The sequence below is a fragment of the Amblyraja radiata genome, chromosome 19 (genome assembly GCF_010909765.2).
Source record: "Amblyraja radiata isolate CabotCenter1 chromosome 19, sAmbRad1.1.pri, whole genome shotgun sequence".
Classification (NCBI taxonomy): Eukaryota; Metazoa; Chordata; class Chondrichthyes; order Rajiformes; family Rajidae; genus Amblyraja; species Amblyraja radiata.
This window is the reverse complement of record NC_045974.1, coordinates 25025051-25045682: the sequence shown is the minus strand read 5'-3', so window position 1 is coordinate 25045682 and position 20632 is coordinate 25025051. Positions and strand designations below refer to the sequence as shown.

General features: G+C 45.5%; 1 long non-coding RNA gene across 1 annotated transcript; it reads right to left on the bottom strand.

The window, feature by feature from the left end:
- Window positions 1–1084: 1084 nt before the first annotated feature.
- LOC116984040 lies at window positions 1085–20019 on the bottom strand. Its single transcript, XR_004414864.1, has 3 exons — window positions 19976–20019; window positions 1241–1243; window positions 1085–1095 (listed from the first exon to the last, which is right to left on the bottom strand). It is a non-coding gene; the product is annotated as an uncharacterized LOC116984040 (long non-coding RNA).
- Between the last annotated feature and the right edge of the window lie 613 nt (window positions 20020–20632).

Below are 20632 nucleotides of genomic sequence, written 5' to 3'. Positions count from 1 at the left end.
GATGAGCCAAACACAGGGAAGTGGGACTAATGTAGATGGGACATGTTGGTCAGTGTGGGCAAGTTGGGCAGAAGGGCCTGTTTCCACGCTGCATGATTCTTAACTCTATACCATTAAAGATATTATTTGTGCAGATTAAGATGTGAAGAGCCTGAAATAATTATTTGACTCATCTGATGCTGAACAGTTGGGATTGGAATGGTGTGTTTTCTGAAGCGGGTTGGAATTGTAATCATCCAGGCAGGTGGATAATTATCCATCACACATCAGATTTATGCTTTGTAGCAAATAGTATTCTTGGATGAATTACAGATGATGATGAGTCAAAGTATAGGAGTGAGATCGATCGACTGGCCAAATGGTGCCCGAACAACGACCTTGCTCTCACTGTAAGTAAAACCAAGGAACTGATGGTTGACTTTGAAGGAGTAAGGCCGAGGATCCACAAACCTGTCTTCATCAATGGGACGATGGTGGAGAGAGTCAAAATCTGCAAATTCATGGGCGCGTATATATCTGCAGATCTGTCCTGGACCCAGTACATTGATGCAATGATAAAGAATGCCCATCAATATCACTACTTCCTCAGAAGATTGAGGAGTATAATTATGTCAATGAACACTCTCTTGAACTTCTACAGGTGTACAGTAGAGAGCATATTAACTGGTTGCATCAACTGGTTCAGCAACCCAAACTCTCAGGAACAAAGAAGACTGCAAAAAGGTGGTGAACACTGCCCGATCCATCATGGGTACTGAATCTCCCAGTGTTGAAGGGATCTATAGAAGTCGCTGCCTCAAAAAGGCAGCCAGCATCATCAGAGACCCACACCACCCTGGCCACACACTCATTGCACTCCTGCCGTTGGAAAGAAGGTACAGGAGCCTGAAAACAGTAGCATCCAGGTTCAGGAGCAGCTTCTTCCCTACAGCCATCAGGCTATTAAACACGACAACTTCCAAGTATCTCCTACTACATCGACTTGCAGGGTTTGTTTTTGTCTTTGCACTATTATTGTTTGTTGGTTATATATGTATGCGTATGTGTATATGTGTATGTCTATATATATGTGTATATATATATAACAATAAAACACTCTTGACTTGAATAGAAAGATATTTGGGTGGGAGGTGAGTCACTTCCCAGAGGATAGAGACATAAATGAAAACTTCTCAGTGGTTTCATTCCTTTAAACAGGGAGGGTCAAATAAACCATGTTTTTATGTTCTGGAAAAACCACAGTCTAATTAAATAGTCTGAATGTCGCTATTATTGTTATTCTCTTGGGTGGATTGTAGTTGATGGGTTGTTTTAATAGTTTTATTTTTGAGGAGTATAATATCACATTTAGTTTGAAATGCCAGATTATTTTTAACTATACGCTGTTGAAAACGTGTTTTACACAGAGAGTGCTGGGGGTCTGGAACACGCAGCCAGGGATGGTGTAGAAGGTACCTGGACGTGGAGCCGACGGAAGAGAAGTCGAGGCAAAGAAGTCGAAGCCAAAGAACCCACTGGAAACGAGGCCAAAACGCCAAATAACCGAAAGAGTACGAAGCCGAAACGCCAAATAACCGAAAGGATGTGACGCCTAAATGCAAACTAACCGAAAGGGCGGGACGCTTTGTGTCTTTGTGCAGTCAGCAGGATTGAAAGGTAGAGCTTTGTATTGTTGCACAAAGACATCTTGCAGGCCTCAACTACAAGTGCAACCAATCATAGTTGCAGTCTGAAGAATGGTCCCAACCCAAAATATCACCTTTCCATCTTCTCCGGAGATGCTGCCTGACCCGCTGAGTTACTCCAACACTTTGTGTCCTTTTGTGTATTAAGCAGCATCTGCAGTTCTTTGTTTCTACAGAATATTGCAAGCATTTTTTAATCATGTTCTCAACTTGGCAATTTCAAGAAATAAAGCCCACTCTCTCCCCTTCTCTCGCTTTTTTTCTTTCTTTTCTCCGTCTCTCTGACTCCCTCTGTCTGTGTCGCTCTGTGTCTCTTTCTCTGCCTTCGTCTCTCTCTCTCTCTCTCTCTCTCTCTCTCTCTGTCTCTCTCTGTCTGCCTGTCACTTTCTCTCCCTCCCTTCCATTGCTTAGGAAACCTTCTGGTTTTCACTGATAATATTAAGCCCTGTTAATTATCTTGGGCCAGATCTTTAGATCACCAATTTCCTCCTGCAAGCTTTGTTCATCTGACACACGCACATAATTGCGCAAGTAGGCTTCCAAACTCGACCAGTGTTAGTGGAGGAGGGTAATGTAATCCTTTGCCGAGGTCATCACACTCTTGTGCAAAACTGCTGAAAGGATTTGAAGAACAGTAAACAGGATTCAATAGAGTCCAAGTTCATTTAAGTGAGAAAAAGGAATTAGCACTGGGCTGTAAAACAGATGGGTCAAGAATATTTAATTAGTTTGATCTCCAGAACCAAAACCTGACATTTCTTGCACATTGATGTTTGACAAATTGCAAATAAGCAATGAGACCTTTGTTATTATCCATTAAAACATGTTGAAGTCCACAGTCAAAATAGTAATTAAAAAAATTAAGGCCGAAACAACCTCAGTTTTGCGCTAGGCGTTGAGTGTGAGAACCTTCTGCTCATCATCCATCAGGTTCTCAAACCACACTGCACACAACCCCACCTCAGCTGATGGCTTTATATAGTAAAAACAAGGAACTGCAAATGCTGGTTAATACACAAAAGAACACAATGTGCTGGAATAACTGCAGGTCAGGCGGCATCTCTGGAGAACATGGAAAGGTGAAGTTTCAGGTTGAGACTTTTAAATTACTTTATATGGGTTGCACTACACACTTCTACTTCTTGCGTGTGGCGTGCACAGCCTAAAGTTGTAGGACAACTTGTTCTATTTGATCTTATTTGATTGTGCACGCCGGGTTGATTGCATTCGTCAAAACAGGGCGGACCACGTGAAGGTTGCAATCTTCCACCCCACCACACACTTCAATTTTGTACTATTATGGTCTAATTATCTGATCATTTTATTTAGTTTAGTTTAGTTTAGAGATGCAGCATGGAAAGAGGCCCACCGGTCCACCGAGTCCGTGCTGACCATCGATCAACTGTTCACACTAGTTCTATAGATCACCCGTTCACCCTAGTTATCCCATTTTCCCACTGCCTACACACTAGAAGCAGCTTCCAGAGGCCAATTAACCGACAAACCTGCACGTCTTTGGGATGTGGGAGGAAAAAAGAGCACTCAGAAGAAACCCATATGATCACAGGGAGAACGTGTAAACTCCGCACAGATAGCACCCAGGGTCAGGATCCAACATGGGTCTCCGGTGCTGTGTGGCAGCAGCTCCATCAGCAGCTATTAATTAATTAATGAATTACTTATGTATTGTACTATAGATTATTGTATATTTATTGGTTTATTGAGTTAATGTGATTGTATAGCTGTTGCAAATATGAGTTTCATTGTTCCATTTCCGGTGCATAAGACAATTACATACTTTAGTTTAGCTTAGAGATACACCGTGGAAACAGGGCCTCGCCCCCACTGAGACCACACCGACCAGCGATCACCCGTTCACACTGAAAGAGTTAGTTATTAATTGATTGTTGTCATATTTAAGCTTTCCTGTTGTAAAAGGCCAATTGTAATGCATGATGGGATTTGGACAACTTCCATTGTGACAAGGGTTTTTTTTAACTTAAGGTGAAAAGTTCGCAGCTCTCCTGCAAGGTTTTTTATGTAAGTTGAAGAGGTTAATCAGATAAGAAGGGGCCCAGAGGATTCCATTGGGGTGACTGGCTTTTGGCAAAGAGTGAAAAACAACTCCATATTTGGAGGTGGATGATGGTTTTTGTACATTACATCATGCATTTGATTTTATTTCTGCACGTATATAAACTCGCATTTTCTGGTATGTCTTTGTGTGTGCTGCTGGAGATTCAGACGTGAAACTGTTGCCTCTGAGTCTCTCAGTCCACACCTGTCAGACGTTAAATTAAAGCTTTGTATGGTCTTAAGAATTTTTACTTTGTCTATCTTTTAAGTGAACTTTTTCAACACTAGTTCTATCCTACAAGTCAGGGATAATTTACAGAAGTAAATTAACCTACAAACCTGCACGTATTTGGAATGTGGGAGGAAACCGGAGCACACGGAGAAAGCCAACGCGGTCACAGGGAGAACGTACAAACTCCATACAGACAGCACCCGTGGTCAGGATCTGACGCTGTAAGTCAGCAACACTACCACTGCGCCACAGTGCTGCCATAAAGATGTTGGGCACGTTCACTCGAGTTGTCCATGAACTCAAATTCCTCTCAGCACTCTTCAGCTTCTGCTCCAGGTTCAAATTCACTGCAAAATTAGCATTAAATACAGGAGACTGCATCTATCATAGAGCTCCGATCTAACCCCAAAGTTTTAAGTAAATCATTTCAAGATTCAAGATTCAAGAGAGTTTATTGTCATGTGTCCCAGTTAGGACAATGAAATTCTTGCTTTGCTTCAGCACAACAGAATATAGTAGGCATAAATAAATACAGAACAGATCAGTGTGACCATATACCAATGAATATATATACACAGATAAATAAACAGATAAAGTGCAATGGGCTATTAATGATCAGAGTTTTGTTTCAGTTGAGTTTAATAGCCTGATGGCTGTGGGAAAGTAGCTATTCCTGAACCTGGATGTTGCAGATTTCAGGCTCCTGTACCTTCTACCTGAAGGCAGCGGGGAGATGATTGGCCAGCGGGGAGATGAGTGAGTGGCCAGGATGGTGTGGATCCTTGATGATGCTGGCAGCCTTTTTGAGGCAGCGACTGCGACAGATCCCCTTGATTTTACAGGAAGCTTGTGATATTTAATTGGCAAGAACTGTCTAGTTCTATTTTCAATATCTTTCTGCCAGATCTGTCACATCCCAGATTGGGTGTAATTTTATTTTGTAAGGAAATAATAAGGGAAATTTATTACAGTAGTTATATTTCTTCCTTCACATTCATTGCAATCTTTTGCAGGTGGCACAGTTGCCGCCTTTCAGCGCCAGAGACCCGGGTTCGAACCAGACAGATAGCACCTGAGAACGAACAGGTGCTATCTGTACGGAGTTTGTACGTTCTCCCCGTGACCATGTGGGTTTTCTGGGAGATCTTTGGTTTCCTCCCACACACCAAAGACGTACAGGTTTGTAGGCTAACTGGCTTGGTAAAATTGTAAAATATTATCCCTGGTCCTAGTGTGTATAGGATCATGTCAGTGTGCGGGGGTCACTGGTCGGAGTGGACTCGGTAGGCCGAAGGGCCTGTTTCCGCACTGTATCTCTAAACTAAACTAAACTTCAGCTGTAAATAGTCCCTTTACTAATCCAAATACACAAATCCCCAACAACATTCTCCCCACATTCTCATCAAGTCCCTACAGCCTCCGAGTAGTAATCAGGAATAGCCTATGAAACCATTGGGGATGTGGGAAGAAATCTCAGCACTCGGAGGAAACCCAACGTGGTCACAAGATGAACTCCACACAGACAGCACCCGAGGCCGGGATTGAACCCGAGTCATTGGAAGTGAGACCACTGTCCCGCCCAAGCAGATGGTTCATCCTGAATGAGCAGGTGGGGAGGTAGTGCGTTTAAGCCACATTGTGAGTTATAGGGTCATAAGCCGTGGAAACAGGCACCTCGACCCCTTGCCCATGCCAACCAACATGCCCATCCACTGGTCCCACCTGCCCACGTTTGATCCATATCCTTCTAAACTAAGTACCTGGCCAAATGTCTCTTAAACATTATGATAGTACCTGCCTCAACTACCTCCTCCGGTAGTTTGTTCCATACACCCACCATCCTTAGTATAAAAAAGTTACCCCTCAGGTATGTATTAAATCTCCCTTCCCCCCCCCCCCCCCCCCCCCCCTCCCCTCACCATACACCTATGTCTTCTGGTTATCGATACCCTCACTGGGCAAAAGGCTCTGTGCATTTTCCCTATCTATTCCTCTCATGATCTCATAATTCCTGATCATTCTGGGGTTTTGTAAATATTGCAAGACTTGCTAGGCAGTGCGTTTTGACAAAAGTTATGGCAAGCATCAATTCATACCAACTGAATGGGTTATAATGTAAACTTGTTACAAAATTAATGGCTTAAAATTTCTATAGAATTGGCAGAAGTTGAAGATGCATAAACAAGTGACAGATTCTCTTGGAAAAACTCGTGGACATGACGAAATAGGCATGAATAATCCAAATGCAAACACTGTCAATGTAGTAATCAATCCTCATTAAAACCTGAAATAATGTAGACCGTGGGATGAAGTCTTAAACTTCCTACTTTCCAGTTTGTTTAGTTCTGTAGAATAAGCATCAGAGCGGAGGATTCTGCAATTTATTATCCAGGGAGGCACAGTGGCGCAGTGGTAGAGTGGCTGCCTTACAGCGGCAGTGGCCCGGGTTCGATCCTGGCGTTGGGTGCCATCTGTGTGTGGAGTTTGCACATTATCCCTGTGACTGTGTGGATGGGTTGCCTCTGGGTGCCTCGGTTTTCTCCCATATCCCAAATATGTGCAGGTTTGAAGGTTAATTGGCCTCCATAAGTTGCTCCTCATGTGTAGGGAGGAGGAAAATAGGATAACATAGAACTGGTGTGAACGGATGATTGATAGTCAACATGGACTCAGTGGGCCGAAGGGCTTGTTTCTGTGCTGTATTGCTGTATCTCAAAACAAAACTAAGCCAAATTATCAGATAATCAGACCATAATAGTGCAAACCGAATTGCGTAGGCCTTCTGTAAATTGTCCCTAGTGTGTAGGTTGCAAAAGTGAGATAACTTAGAACTAGTGAACAGATCAATAGTCGGTGCAGACACAGTGGGTCAAAGGGGTTGAGGGGGAGAGGGAGGGGGTGGGAGGGAGAGGGAGAGAGGTGTAGAGAGGGAGAGAGGTGTAGAGAGGGAGAGGGGTGTAGAGAGGGAGAGGGGTGTAGAGAGGGAGAGGGGGTGAGAGACGGAGGGAGAGGGAGAGGGGGCGGGGGAGGGGGAGGGGGATGGTGGAGGGGGGGAGAGAGAGTGTTGAGTTGAGTTCTCCAGGCTAATCTTCATAGACAGAAGAATCAATGCGAGAGTAACAGCGGGGCGGGCAGCATCTCTGGATAAAAGGAATGGGTGACATTTTGGGTCAAGACCCTTCTTCACACTGAGATACAGAGATACAGTGTAAGGTGTGAAATTGAGACAAATGGGATGAAGATCATTGTTAGCTAGAAGAGAGTCAGAGAGCAAGAAGATGTTGCAGAGTTCTCGTCAGAGGGAGAACTTCAAAGTAGACATACCTTGAGGAGATTTTTCAAAGTCTCTGATGGGCAGAAGGGAGTGAGATGTTGCTTTCTGTATTTCGCCTTAAGAAATAGTTGCTTGCATCATCAAAATGTCCTTTCTTCATTCATTGAAATCCTCGAAACCCGCTTATATTTTGTTCCATGGTTTCAAGTGCTTGGTTAATGAAGTGGAACCTGACTGCGGTGGAAACAAATCACCAATGCGGCAAATCATTTGTGATGTATGTAGAAATTTTACATGTATTTTATATATGGGTGGCATGGTGGTGCAGCAGTAGAGTTGCTGCCTCACAGACCCAGAGACAAAGGCTTGATCCTGACTACGGGTGCTGTCTGTATGGGGTTTGTACGTTCTTCCTTTGACCTGCCTGGGTTTTCCCAGGGTGTTCCAGTTTGTTCCCACATTCCAAAGACAAAGGTTTGTCAGCTTATTGGCTTGGTCATATTATTAATTGTTTCTAGTGTGTATAGGATAGCGTTAAGTGTGCGGAGATTGCTGGTTTGTGCAGACTAGGTGGGGCGAAGGACCTATATCCACGCTGTATCTCCAAACTAAACTTATATATATACTAGACTAAGTGGGGCCCGTTGGGTCCCAGGTTCACACGGGAGGGCTGGTCCCCCAACGCAATATTCCACCTCTCCACCAATTCTAATATTGGTGGCCAGTGGGGGGGGGGGGGGGTTCTGGAGTGCTAGCATGGGTGTTGTGGGTCAAGTTAAGTCAAGCATAGTGAGTGCATGGCCAACAATCCATTTCAATCCATTTCATGTCAAGTCAATCCATTTCAAGTCAAGTCAAGTCAAGCACAGGGCAGGCGGGACCAGCCAACACTACAATCCATTTGCTTTCATTTCAGGTGAGGTCAAGCAAAGTAAAGGCAAAGCAAAAGCAAAAGCACGGGGCAGGCAGGGCCAGTCAATAATACAATCCATTTGCTTTCATTTCAGGTGAGCTCAAGATAAGCAAAAGCAATAACACAGGGCAAGCCAAACAACTCATTTCATTTCATTAAGGGCTAGCAAATCATTTATTGCAAGCACATTAAGGGTTAACAAATCATCATTCATTGCAAGCACATTGCTGGCTAACAAATCATTTATTGCAAGCACATAAAGGGTTAACCACATAAAGCACATAACTGCATAAAGCACATAACCACATAAAAAACACAAAGGGTAGACTCACAGTTCAGTAGACTCACAGTTCAGTCGACTCACAGCAGAATCAGTTGTGGCTTCTCTCTCGCAATCTTTCAGAGTGATTGACTCACGTCCAGGCATCCGGGGTTTTATAGTCCTGCCCTCCCCCCGGAAGGGGTGTTGCCTTCATCATGGTGATTGACAGGCGAGAAGACCAATCACCTGATCTCAAGATTTTTTAAACACTCATAACTTTTTTATTTTTCATCGATCGGAAAAATCCTCGGGGCTGCCTCAGCGGAGGAGGACTGTAAGTAAAATCATAGCAATAGAGGGTAGTGTTTTTCCTAAAATCAATAAACAGTGCAGACAGGAAGTGGTCAAGAGAGTCTTTTAATTATATAGATATAAATACACTGAACTGTTTTTTGTTTATTATATTGCTTACAGAGCACTATGTTTACATATTTGTGCTGCTGCAAGTAAAAATCTCATAGTTCTGACTGGGACACATGGTAATAAAACACTCTTGAATCTTGGCTCTTGAAATAGAACTTCGTGGCTCATAACTTGACCCAAATGTTTTTTAGCGGTTACATGATATCCTGCCATTAGTTTTAGCACATGAGGTTTCATAACCATTAATTTCTACTTAGACTTTGTGGGGATGATTTTATAATGAAGAGCAGATGAGAATGCGAAGGAGAAAGATTCACATTAGCCTCAACTAATCCACTCCACAATTCCCATGTCAATATTATTAATGTTAGCCAACATCGACATCTGAAAGCTATTTTAATGTTATACTTATTCAGTCAATAATAAGAGTGGTATATGAGGAAATGCAACCTCATAAAATTGGGACTACAATTAGTTTTCGAAATTTTCAGTCAGCAAATCATTGGGTAGCACAGCGGTGCAGCAGTAGAGTTGCTGCCTCACAGCGCCAGAGACCTGGGTTTGATCCTGACTAAGGGTGCTGTCTGTACGGAGTTTGTATGTTCTCCCCGTGACCGGGTGCTCCAGTATCCTCCCCCACTCCCAAAGATGTACAGGTTTATAGGTTAATTGACACTGGTGAAATTCTAAACATTGTCCCTAGTGTGTAGGATAGTGCTAGTGTAGGGGGTGATCATAGGTTGGCGCAGATTCGGTGGGCCGAAGGGCCTGTTTCTGTGCTGTACCTCCAGTCTAAAGTCTAAAGTCATTTAATAATTCGCTGAGGTTAGCATTTCAACATGATGCAAATTTTCATAATTGAAAGGGAAGGGAGTTGATAAAATAACAAGGCATTCATTATTGTTTTGAATTCTGTATGGTGACTGTGGAAATTACCCATTGTTGTACAGGTAGATATTAGCATGAGCACCTTGTGAGTATCTATTTCTCAGATGCAGAGATATAGACAAGCCCTAAGTTGTCCATGTCTGAAGAAGGGTCCCAACCTGAAACATCACCTATCCATGTTCTCTAGTGATGCTGCCTGTCCCGCTGAGTTATACCCGCACTTTATGTGCTTTGCTCCACATGTGGTGAACAATGTTTTAAAAGGTTTTGTAAGCACAATGGACTGCAGGTTATGGAATCTTGAGCAGTAGTGGGCGGCACAGTGGCGCAGCTGGTAGAGCCACTGCCTCACAGCGCCAGAGAGCCAAGTTCAATCCTGACCTAGGGTGCTGTCTGTGTGTGGATGGGTTTCCTTTGGGTGCTCCGGTTTCCTCCCACATCCTAAAGACGAGCGGAAGTATAGTTTAATTGGCCTCTGTAAATTGCCCCAATTGTATAGGGGGAGGAATGAGTAAACGGGATAACATAGACCTTAGTTCAATGGTGATCAATGGTGGGTATGCACTTGGTGGGCCAAAGGGTTGGAGTGTGGCTGGAAACCGGGGGAAATCCACATGGTGACAGGGAGAACGTGCAAAATCCTTGCAGACAGCACCTGTATTCAGGATCAAACCCGGGTCTCTGTAAGGCAGCAACTCTGAAGCTGCGCCACCAGACCACCTCTGCCACACTGTTTTCCCGTGCTGTAGTGTGCTCTATGGTTTATGTTCAATTAGGGATGGGCAGTAAAAGCTGGCAACGCCAGCAATTTCCACATACTGCAACCAGGTGAAATGAGTGGAAGAGGAAGGATTGCAAGTAAAGCAGTGGAAAAGGATTAAAATAGCTAACAGCCATGCTGGCACAAGCCAACAACAGACTTGGATTGTTTTCTCTAGAACGCCGGAAGTTGCGGGAAGACCTGATAGAAGTATATAAAATAGTGAGAGGCATAGATTGGGTAGACAGTCAGAACCCTTTTCCAAGGATGGAAAAATCAAATACTAGAGGGCATAGCGTTCAGGTGAGAGGGGCAAATGTTTAATGGTAGTGTCGGGGGGCACATTTTTTATACAGAGGGTGGTGAGTGCTTGGAACGCGCTGCTGGGGGTTGGTGGTGGAGTCAATATGATAGTGATGTTTAAGCAACTTTCGGATACGCAAGGAATGCTTAGTTTGGTTTGGAGATACAGCGTGGAAACAGGCCCTTCGGCCCACCGAGGCTGCACCGACCAGCGATCCCATTAACACTTCCCTACACACACTAGGGACAATTTACATTTATACCGAGCCAATTAACCTACGAACCTGTACGTCTTTGGAGTGTGAGAGGAAACAGAAAATCTCTGAGAAAACCCACGCGGTCACGAGGAGAACGTACAAACTCCGTACAGGCGACACCCATACTCGGGATCGAACCCACATCTCTGGCGCTGAAAGCACTGTAATGCAGTAATATCGCTGCACCACTGTGCTGCCCTGGAGGGAATGGAGTGATATGGATTATGTGCAGGCAGATAACAGTTGGTCTTGGGATCATGGTCAGCACAGACATTGTGGGCCGAAGGGCCTGTTCTTGTGCTGTTCCAACTTGTGCTGGACAAGATAGAAACTAAAAAAAAAATGGAAATTGATGGAAATTCTTAGCAGATCAGGCAGCATCCACGGAGGCAGAGTCAATATTTCAGATTGCTGACCTTTCATCAGAAAAGGAAAAAAGTTAAAGGGTAAAGCAAGTTTGTGATGCTGAGAAATGGCAGAAAGGGGAGAAAAGAAGAGATACAGAGGTTTGTAGGCACACCCTGAGACTACAGAGGGTGCTGGTCAGAATTAAAAAATGATAAACTTCATGTAGAACCTCACCAAGATCCATGAGTAAGGCAAGCGCAGAAAAAAGACACAAAGTGCTGGAATAACTCAGCGGGTCAGGTAGTATCTCTGGAGTACAGTGAAAAGCTTTTTGTTGCATGCTATCCAGTCAGCAAAAACAGTGTGCATGATTACAATCAAGCCGTCCAAAGTGTATCGATACAGGATAAAGGGTGTAATGTATAGTGCAAGTAAAAGTCCAGTTAAGTCCAATGAAAGATAGTTCCAACGTCTCCATTGAGATAGATGGGTCAGGACCACTCTCCCGTTGGTGGGAGGACGGTTCAGTTGCATGATAAGTCGGGAAGAAACTGTCCCTGAAACTGGAGGTGTGCATTTTCACACTTCACAACGCCTTGCCAGGTGGAAGACGGAGTTACGATAATGCTGGTGGCTTTGCCGAGGCAGCGTGAAGTGTAGATGGAGTCCATGGAAGGGAGGTTGGTTTGCATGACGGTCTGGGCTACATTCACACCTCTGTGCAATTTCTTGCATAGGATTGTTTTGGGTCGGGATCGTTCTTCATGTTTGATAGGAGTCTGGCAAGCAATCACCATCTGAATTTAAACCAAAATTAAATCAACGGTAATTAGTTAATTTTCTGTGGTGTTTATTAACGACTGTTGAACCTACACTTCTAACCATTTCAGCTGCCAGATGTTTCTCCCCCATTGATGACTGGAGACCAGGGGAGCAACCAACTTGGGAAAAGGTCAAGCAATGATTATATAAAGGTCTATGATCAAACGCACTGTGGGATAATCCTTACTGTTCTCATGAATAAATCCACAGAGCTGTCCGTGGTATTTTAGAATCATCAAATAGCTTTCACAATGGGAAGTGATCTAAGCTGGACCAACAGAGATAGAATTCAAGAAAAACTTTATATTCTCATCAGCATGCCTGAGCCTTGAACGTTGACATAATTGCCCCTGGTTTTAGGTGCAAATCATGAAATTAAATGCAGCCCCTTTGGATGTGATTCAGCTCAACTCAGCTGAACATTTCCTGGTGTCATATCAACATGGTTGAAGTCATGAGACACTTGGCCTGTTCTTGTTAAATTATTCAACTCCCTTACTGGACGCACCTAGGTTTTATTGGCAGATGGGGGACAAAGGCTAGACATGTGAAGACAGAAGTTGTGAGAGAAAAGGATTGAAGTGTTGCAAATTGTGAAGCTCGAGGGTGTAGGTGGAAGGGGGGAAGCAGGCCGTTTGGCCCATCGTGTCCGCACCAACCAGTGATCCACGCACACTAACACGATCCTACACACATGCGACAATTTACAATTTTACCAGGTCAATTAGCCTACAAACTTGTACGTCCTTGGAGTGTTGGAGAAAAGCAGAACCCCTGAAGAAAACCCACACAGGTCACGGGGTGAATGTACAAACTTCATACAGACAGCACCCGTAGTCAAGATCGAACCTGGGTGTCTGATGCTGAAAGGCAGCAACTCTACCGCTGCGCCACTGTGCCGCCCACCATGTTCTTGAACCTTGAGGTCATGGTTTTCAGTGTTATCCTATCCGTGTATCAGTCTAATTGTTTCTTAATGTTGGGATAGTCCCTGCCTCAACTACCTCCTCTAGCAGCTTGTTCCATACACCCACCACCCTATGTGTGGAAAAGGTTACCCCTTAAAAAGTTACATCTTAAAAATACTTCAAACAAAAAACATTGAAATCATACTTCTACAATGCACTAAGACATGATTTTAATATTCAATTACAAAAAGTCCCTACCGTACCGTCCCTAAAGCTGCATGTTTATTTTCAAGTGGCTTAAAGCCACAACTGGTTACCTCGGCAACATATTCCATATGCAATACCAGATCCCACACACTCTTTACTGAGGGGTCCGTGATGGCTTAGTTTAATGAAAGCGATTTTACTCGACCCTGTGCTATCATTTAGAGCAATAGCCTTGATCCCACAAGCTGTTCACTAACTCTGTTCTCTTGCCACTATACCCTATCCCACTTTCTACTGGTCTGGAACGGCCTGCAACACTGAACATACAACAGAGCTCAGGAACAGGCCCTTTATTCCACAATGTCAAGTGAGGACTCAATGTGCTGGAGTAGCTGAGTGGATCAGGCAGCATCTCTGGAGAACACGGATAGGTATCAGGTCACGGTCAGGATCCTTCTTCAGACGCAAATCGTCACCTATCCTTGTTCCCCCGAGATGGGGACACTAAAGGGCCTGTCCCACGAGCATGCGACCTGCATGCGGCAAGCGCGATGTGGGCAAGTTGGACTGAAGGGCCTGTTTTCACACTGTATCACTCTATGACTATATTATATCTCCACCGTGCATGAATGCTTAAAAATCAAGTGGTCGGGTTTTATTGCCATATATACTCAAGCGTAGAAACATAAAAAATAGGGGCAGGAATAGGCCATTCAGCCCTTCGAGACAGCACTGCCATTCAATATGATCATTCAATATGATCATGGCTGTTCATCTAAAATCAGTACCTCTTCCCTGTTTTCTCCCCATATCCCTTGATTTCGCTAGCCCCAAGAGCTAAATGTAACTCTCTTGAAAACATCCAGTGAATTGGCCTCCACTGCCTTCTGTGGCAAAGAATTCCACAGATTCACAACTCTCTAGGTGAAGAAAGTTTGTCCTCTTCTCAGTCCTAAATGGCCTACCCCTTATTCTTAAAGTGTGACCCCTGGTTCTGAACTCCCCCAACATCGGGAACAATTTTCCTGCAGTTACAGCAAGTGAAAATCTAGCAGGCAAGCAGGATGCTTTCTCCAACCACTATCTTCCACCGCTTCTACCCAGTACTTGGTACCTACTTCCAGCAGCCACTGGTTGTCCTCCAGGATGCACCGAGCCGCAGCCTGGTCCATGCCGGTCACCAGAGAGAATTCGGCGCAGAGACTCTCACGGCAGCGGCGCAACGCTTCCTCCGACGCCTCCGACGGCCCGGCAAACACTCGCCAGCCCCGGCTCCCCGTCCGCATCTGCCCCCGCAGCTGCTTGTGCTTCCATCCCTCCCTCCGCCCCGGCTCTCCAACACTCACGACCAGGTTGCTCAGAGCACAGCAGCGCCTCGTCCAAAGCCGGAGACATTGAAACATGTCTAGCCAAAAAAGTGGGGGGGCTGCAGCCCACCCCCAGCCCCCCCCTGGTTCTGCTGCCCATGGGATATAGAAGGTGTACCGAAGGCTTGTATGTGAGAGCATTCATTTTTATTTTATTTTAGAGATACAGTGCGGAAACAGACCCTTATGTGCACCGGGTCCAAGCTGACCAGCGGCCACTATCCACCACACAAGGGACAATTTACAATTTTACCAAAGCCAATTAACCTATAAACCTGTACGTCTTTGGATGTGGGAGGAAACTGGAGCATCCGGGGAAAACCCACGTGGTCACAGGGAGAACGTACAAACTCTGTGGCCAGGATCATACCCGGGTCTCTGGCGCTGTGAAGGGCCTGTCCCACTTGGGCGACTTTTTAGGCGAGTGCAGGAGACTCTGCGCTCGCCTCATGATCGCCACATGGTCACCACATGGTCGCTGGTGCTCTCTGGTGAGTCTCCTTCATGGTCGCGAGGAGTTCCCGCATTCTGGGAACTAGTCACGGCCTCAGTATGGTCGCAGCAAATTTTTCAACATGGTCGCCATGGAGAAAATCAATACTTTTGTAGTCGTTGGTGCAGTGGTAGTGGGGTCGCCATGTTGTTGTAGGTAGTTGAGGTAGCTGTCGGTAGTTTTAGTTCATCTCCTTTGCTGACCAGGCATTTTCATTGGCTCATTGGGGAAAAAAAACGTAAGCACAAGTTTTCAGAACCAAGGAAAACCAAGAAAATGTTTAAATGCTTGCTAAACTTCACAGCTGTGTATCTCTGGCTTATTATAAGTTGTCTGGCTTCTTAAAAGTGTCTCTACTCAGTCTCCCCTCTTCTCCCCCACCCCCCCCCCCCCCCGCTTTTAAAGGACTTACCGTACACTGTGCTAGCCGTCTTAACCTTCCTGTTCATCGCGGTGTGTCTGTATCACCTTGGCTTTGCACCGTGTGAATTTCAGACAGCGCTCCCTCGCTTTCCTTGGCCCTCGCCTTTGCGGTGTGTGTGTGTGTGTGTGTGTGTGTGTGTGTATGTGTGTGTGTGTGTGTGTGTGTGTGTGTGTGTGTGTGTGCGTGTGTGTGTGTGCGTTCCACTCTTGACACTCACCGTTCCACTTCCCGGTTTTTCAGCGAGTGCCGCGAGCCTGACACTCGCCGGCAGCCCGCTGAAAAATCGCCTAAGTCGGATAGGCCCTTGAGGCAATAACTCTACTGCTGCACCACTGTGCATCATTAATGACCTTTGAGAAACATGATGTGTTGCCCGGACCCCTTCAAACATCTGAGCTTTGTCTGCTGTGGCTCTCAAAAAAAAATAAATGAATAGTTCCCTGGAGGCATAACCTGTCAAGAAATAGAGAAGAAAACCTTGCAAATTGGGAGTGAAACATGTGTTTGGCCATGTAACTAAATCTTTAGAGTCCACATGAGAGACAGATTCTTGTGCAAAGCTTTACCTCCTGCACAGTCCCATTTGGTAACAGTTCACCCAGCCTCCAATGAAATTAAAATATAGCTAGATGTTGTTAATCTTAGAGTCATAGTCAGCACGGAAACTGGCCCCTACGGCCCAACTGACCAAGTTGCCCTATCTAGACTTGGCCCAATTTGTTGCATGTCCCAAAGACACTATTTGACTGCAAGAGACAGTGTTTTGCTTTTTTAAATGCATCTTTCTTCTTTCAGTCACTGTGGCAGAATATTTCAATTTCTCCTTATTTTCTGCCGATAACCTATACAGAAAGAGCCATCTTCTCACCATAGCTAGCACCTCGTGATGTCCATTGAACTATAGCTGGTCACAAGCAGGGTCATAGTCATTGTAGTCAAGCAACACAACGGCATTCTATGCATCTTAGCATAGCCTGGGCAGCCAGACTTAAGAACAGATCCTTCCCCACAGCTGCTGAGTATTTGCAACTGGGAAATTCTTTTTCAAAGGCATCATCCTTTGAATCTTCAGTCTTCTTCCCTCTGGCTCACAAACCACAACTTGGGCAGCTTACAACCGAGTGGTATGAATACTGATTTATCTCGTTTCAAGTAACCCTTGCATTCCCTCTCTCGCCGTCCCTCCCCACCCTAGTCGGCCTACTAGTTTCAATTCATCCTGCTTCGTTTCACTGTTTGTATCCACTCATTATCACCTTCTCCACAGCCAACAATGGACCATTGTGGGCTCCACCTTTCCTTGATTATTGTTCCAGGCTTTGATTTGTTCTTTTCAAACCTTTGTACCTTTTCATACCTCTAGCTTCCTTCTCCCCTGGCACTCAGTCTGAAGAAGTGTCTCGACTGAAACGTTGCCTATTCCTTTTCGCCAGAGATGCTGCCTGGCCCGCTGAGTTACTCCAGCATTTTGTGTCTAACATCAGCAACTTTTCTAACATGTCTCATCATCTTCCTTTATCTCTGTACTTTGTTCCAACCATCTGCCTATCAGACTCCCCTCCCTCGCCTACGTCAACCTATTACCTGCCAAGTTTTGTCCTGCTTCTTTCCCCTTGTCTAGCTTTCTTATCTTCCCCTACAATCAGCCTGAAGAAGGGTCTCAACCTGAAACCTCACCTATCCATGTTTTCCAGAGATGCTGCCTGACCCGCTGAGTTACCCCAGCACTATGCGCCCCTTTGGTGAATCTTCTCCATGGCCTGATGCTAAACACTTCAGACTAAGAGGACAAAGATCAACACATCCAGCTGAGAATGGTAGTGCACAAGTCAACAATGAATGGGAGGAGAGCTGGGGGCAGCACAGTAGTGTAGCGATAGAGCTGCTGCCTCTCAGTGCCGGAGACCCGGCTTCGTTCCTCGGGTCCTGGGTCAATGTGAAGTTTGTACGTTCTTCCTGCGACCACGTGTTTTTGATTTCCTCCCACATCCCAAAGGCATGCAGGTTTGTAGGTTAATTGGCTTCTGAAAAGTGTCCCTGGTGTGCAGTATAGAACACGTGTGTACAGGTGATCGTTGGTTGTAGTGGACTTGGTCGGGCAAAGGGCCTGATTCCATGCTGTATCTCTAAACTAAACTTTAAGACCCGTGTAGAAAGGAACTGCAGATACTGAAGACAGAGACAAAGTGCCAGAGTAACTCAGCAGGTAGACAGAAATGCTGGAGAAACTCAGCGGGTGAGGCCGCATCTATGGAGCGAAGGAAATAGGCGATGTTTCAGGTCGAGACCCGTCTTCAGACTGATGTGAGGGGGTGGGGAGGGGGGCGGGAAGAAGTGTAACTCAGCGGTTCAGGCAGTTTCTCCGGAGAAAAGAAAAGGCGACGTTTTGGGTCGGAATCCTCTTCAGACTGGTCCGGACCTGAAATGTCACCTATCCTTTATCTCCAGAGATGCTGCCTGACCCGCTGAGTTAATCCAACATTTTGTGTTTATCTAAACTTTAAGACCGTGTGAAAATCTTCAGATAAAGGTGCCATGAATGTTCTTCCTCACGAATGAAAACTTGACAACATTCTGATGAAGGGTCCTCACCAGACGAGGCCTGACCTGCTGTACTCCAACCATTTCCTGTTTTAGTTCTTCCTCCCCAGGTGCCCACGACCATTGGAGCCAACATTCAACTCTCTCATCACTCCACTAAAAGTGACAAAGAGCACTGAACACAGCAAATAACAAGGTTCCTTAAAAGACAACAAAATATTGGAGTATTTCAGCCGGTCAAACAGCATCTCTGGAGAACGTGGATAGGTGATGTTTCGAGTCGGGATCCTCCCCCAGTCTCAAGGAGGGTCCCAACTCAAAATGTCAACTATCCATGTTCTCCAGAGGTGCCGCCTGACCCACTGAGTAACTCCAGCACTTTAATAGATAATAGACAATAAACAATAGACTTTGTGTCTTTTTTGTTTGTAAACCAGCATCTGCAATTCCTTGTTTCTCCATAGTTTTTGCTTTTCTAACAATCTCCATCATTTCATTCTTACAACAACTTGTCTCAGACTCATTATAAAAGTAGTCTTTGGCTCCTAACGAACTCACCGTGGAGTCTTTACAAGGAAACTCACTGTTGCTGTAAAAGAAACTTAATGCAAAGCCTGGTTAACCTCTCTAGCCTGATAACAATTTTCTTCTGCCCAATATAAATTACTCCTTTCACAACTGTCAACATTTTTGTTTTCCTAAATAATTCCTTTCTATTTTGCTTTCAACCAGTAATTGTGCGTTTGTTTCCCTTTATATTAAGCCTCTTCAAAGCAATTTCATTTTCCACAGCTTTTAACCAGCAAGCTTATCTCAGCAACTGTCAATCAGATGCAATTGTCGATACGTGTCATGACTTCTTTTGTTTCTCTCTGAGTTTGTAATCAAATTTCTCCACTCTATCGCAAGCAATTGTTCTGACCCATTCAATTCCAAAATCTGCAACTCGGATGTATAATGAATGTGCAATTTTGTCTTTAAATGGGCTGATAACTATTTTTTATTCTTGATTTAGTCAGCAATAGACCAATGTATTTACATTTACCATTCAGGGATATGTGACGTTATGGATATAAGGACTCCAGGTGCAAGTTTACACAAAAACACACAAAGTACTGGAATAATTCAGCGGCCACTATCCCTTACTCTCAATTTCACATCGTCACTACTCCCAAAATGAGGCTTTCCATTCTAGGGCATCTGAGATGTCCTCTTTCTCTAGTACATGAAATTCCCCACCCCCCCCCCACAAATGTCCTTGATGGATTCCTCACCTGCTTCTCCTCTGAGACCCGTAGTTTAATTTAGTTTTAGTTTAGAAACAGGCCCTTCGGCCCACCAAGACCACACGATCCCTGCACATTAACACTATCCTACACACACTGGGGACAATTTACATTTATACCAAGCCAATTAACCTACAAACCTGTACATCTTTGGAATGTAGGAGGAAACCCGGAGAAAACCCACGCGGTCACGGGGAGAACATACAAACTCCGCACAGATAGCACCCGTAGTCAGGATCGAACCCGGGTCTCTGGTGCTGTAAGGCAATAGCTCTACCGCTGTGCTTGCTCTTGCTCCCCCTCCCCCCCAGATGAACAAGAATGGAGTTCCTCTGGTCCTCATCTTTCATCCCACCAGCCTCAACATCCAACACATCATCCTCCGTTATTTCCGTCACCTCGAACGCAATCCCACCACCAGTCACATCTTCCCATCTCCACACCTTCCGCAGAGACTGCTCCATCTGCAACTCCTTGGTTCACTCATCTCTCCCCACCCAAACCACCCCCTCCACAGGTACTTTTTCCCAGCAACCACAGGACATGTAACACCTGTAACTACCTCCTTCCTCGAGTCCATCCGGGGACCCCAGCAGTCCCTCCAGGTGAGACAAAGATTAACGTACACCTCCTCTAACCTCATCTACTGTTCCTGTACAACGGGGAGCTCAAGCATAGACTCGGCGGCCGTTTCGACCTTTCTGTCAGGACCTCCTCCACTGCTAGTGCGAGGCCACAAGCAAACTGGAGGAACAGCACCTCATATTCCACTTGGGTAGCTTACAACCCAGAGGTGTGAACACTGAATTCTCCAATGTTAGATAACCTCTCACTAAACTTTGTCCCACACCTCCTTTAAGCCCTCCCTTCACCACCTCCAGTTTAAATTCCATTTGGAATATTTTGGAGGACCAAGAAACCAAGAACCTCTCACCTGTGCCGCACCTCAACTTGCAGGTGCGGGTGCGGACTCCGGCCGGCAGGGGGCGGTGCGGGTGCGGACTCCGGCCGGCAGGGGGCGGGTGCGGGTGCGGGTGCGGGTGCGGGTGCGAACTCTGGCCGGCAGGGGGCGGGTGCGGGTACAGACTCCGGCCGGCAGGGGGCGGGTGCGGGTACGGACTCCGGCCGGCAGGGGGCGGTGCGGGTGCGGGTGCGGGTGCGGG